Source organism: Ranitomeya variabilis, chromosome 5 (genome assembly GCF_051348905.1).
Source record: "Ranitomeya variabilis isolate aRanVar5 chromosome 5, aRanVar5.hap1, whole genome shotgun sequence".
Lineage (NCBI taxonomy): Eukaryota > Metazoa > Chordata > Amphibia > Anura > Dendrobatidae > Ranitomeya > Ranitomeya variabilis.
Window position 1 is genome coordinate 153,405,628 of NC_135236.1, and position 2,693 is coordinate 153,408,320.

Consider the following 2,693-nt stretch of genomic DNA (forward strand, 5'->3'; position numbering starts at 1 on the left):
TTCACCTTCCAAAAGGAGTGGCTTTAGAACAACTATGTGACATTTCTTGACTGGCCCAGCCAGAGCCCTGACCTAAACCCAATTGAGCAACTGTGGAGAGACCTGAAAATGTCTAACCACCAACGTTCACCATCCAACCTGATGGAACTGGAGAGGATGTGCAAGGAAGAATGGCAGAGGAGAATGGTGGAGGATCCCCAAATCCAGGTGTGAAAAACTTGTTACATCATTCCCAAGAAGAATCCTGGCTGTACTAGCTCAAAATGGTGCTTCTACTCAATACTGAGCAAAGGGTCTGAATTATTCTTTTTTTTAATACATTTTCAAAAAATTCTACATTAGTTTTTTCTAGTCAAGATGGGGTGCAGAGTGTACATTAATGAGAAAAAAATGAACTTTTTTGAATTTACCAAAAGGCTGCAATGAAAGAGAGAAAAATTTAAAGGGGTCTGAATACTTTCTGTACTCACTGTAAGTACATATATGCATATACATACATGTACACACATATATACACACAAACACATACAGTCATGGCCGAAAGTGTTAGCACCCTTAAATTGTTCCAGAAAATTAAGTATTTCTTCTAGAAAATGATCGCAATTACTTATGCTTTGTTATACACGTGCTTATTTCCTTTACGTGTATTGGAACACACAAAAAAAAACAGGAAAAAAAGGCAAATTGGGCATAATTTCACAACATTTTCGGCCATGACTGTACATTCATATATACACACACATACGGACGTTATACATCGCTTGTATTCCTTCTGTAGAGACTTTGATATCAGAACTCGGCACGATCTGATCACGTCTCTAAAGTCAGACTTTGGTTTCCGAGATAGTAAAGGGGTGTTTTCAGAAGCAAAACCTATTACCTATCCATTCTTCGGACAGAGAATGGGGGTCCCTGAGTCCTCAGTAGAGTTCATGGGTGACCACCGCCACATTCACCGACTGGACGGAGATAGCCGAGTAACGGCACAGAACATGCTCCACTGCAGCGCCGTTGATATGGGGGGACATGGAGCTCCTTTTCTCATGATTAGTGGGGCACTTATCACCTATTGAGCGGAATTGTATGGAGGTTGTGATCCTGGGAACTCCGCTTTCATAAGAATTTTTTTGTATATAATGTTACCTACAATAACCTTTCTTCTTGACTTCTAGATGAGTCTCCTAATCCAACCAGGGCAGCAAGCGCCACCACCTTACCCAGGTCAGGCTCAAAGTAGCCAGCCTGTCATGCAACAGCCGATAACCCCAATATTTGTCGCACCCCCACCCAGGACTCAAAGGTTACTTCACTCAGAAGCCTACTTGAAATATATTGAAGGGTTAACTGCAGAATCGAATTGCATCAGCAAATGGGACCAGACATTGTCAGGTGAGATGTCAAAGGAGATCTTTTCTGTTTAGGAGGCTGAATAATTGCATAATATTTCACCCTCACCCCCGTTCTGACCCTTGGCGAAAATTGACCACATGAGTGTCTGTATCATGACATACACTTAGTGACTAAGACCGGTTTCAGTAGGGGTGCGTTATTGGTCTATAATGCCCCACAAACTGTTGATGTGAACCGTGGGATTGGGTGGAGTATAAAATCCAGGTTCTTCCGTAGACGTCACCTCTTGATTCTTACTAACTCTTGTTTTCCCTTTCAGCTCAGAGACGTTCTTATCCAAAGAACAGGAGAGCCGTCTGCCTTCTCATTGGTTGAAGAGTAAAGGGGCCCACACGACCATGGCGAACGCATTGTGGCGCCTCCGCGATCTCATGCTCAGAGACACCTTAAACATTCGCCAGGCGTACAACATCGAGAATGTCTAAACCTTGCTCTCCCTTTCATACCAAGATCATTTTCTTCTGTGGATCAATTAATGATTTTAGAGACTGGAGCGTTTTGATATGAGAACATTTAAAAAAAAAATGCTTAGTTTGGTTGTGTTTTGTTTTTTAATTAAGTTGTCAAAGTTGTGAAATGCAAAATTTTTTACCTATTTTTCAGTTGTGTTTTTGGTGTTTAGTGTCAGTGATGCTCAATGATGGCGGGTGTGTTGGGTACATTGTTTTTTATTGTTATAGTGGGATCGGCTGTACCTCGCACCGCCATTGTTTTAAATTAAATGTCTTTGCCACGTGACTCTGGTCCATGATCTTACTGGAGTGATGTACGTTTATTCCCCATAGTTGCACATCTGCACGGATTTCACTTATTTGAGAATTGCACACACGTATGATGACGTTGGACTTTGAATACTTTCCTTTTATCCATCTAGCGGAGATAATAATTCTCTAAATTATCCATTTTCACCATGGAACCGCAGGGATCCGCTGTCTATTCCTACAGAGGACTCAGAGATCCGCAGTCTCTTGATGATTCTGAGTGCTAGTGGCTGTCAACCCAGTGATAAGAAATGCATCAGCTTTTATTTAGGGTTTGTGCACACGTTGCGGACTGGTGTGCAGATGTTTCCGCTTTGATTTTGATAAATCCGCAGGGAAAAAACACTGCTTTTTCCTGCGGATTTATTGCGGATTTACCGCGGTTTTTGCACGGACTCTACTGCGGTTTTACACCTGCGGTTTTCTAATATGGAGCAGGTGTAATACCGCTGCGGAATCCAAACAAAGAATTGAAATGCTGCGGAAAATAAACTGCTGCTTTTCCGCGCGTTTTTTTCCGCA

At 42.1% G+C, this 2,693-nt stretch overlaps 1 long non-coding RNA gene across 1 annotated transcript; it reads left to right on the forward strand.

Annotated features, from left to right (window-relative positions):
* Nucleotides 1–1,116: 1,116 nt before the first annotated feature.
* Nucleotides 1,117–2,148, forward strand: LOC143773472 (uncharacterized). Its single transcript, XR_013215196.1, has 2 exons — nt 1,117–1,389; nt 1,670–2,148. It is a non-coding gene; the product is annotated as an uncharacterized LOC143773472 (long non-coding RNA).
* The last annotated feature ends 545 nt before the right edge of the window (nt 2,149–2,693 follow it).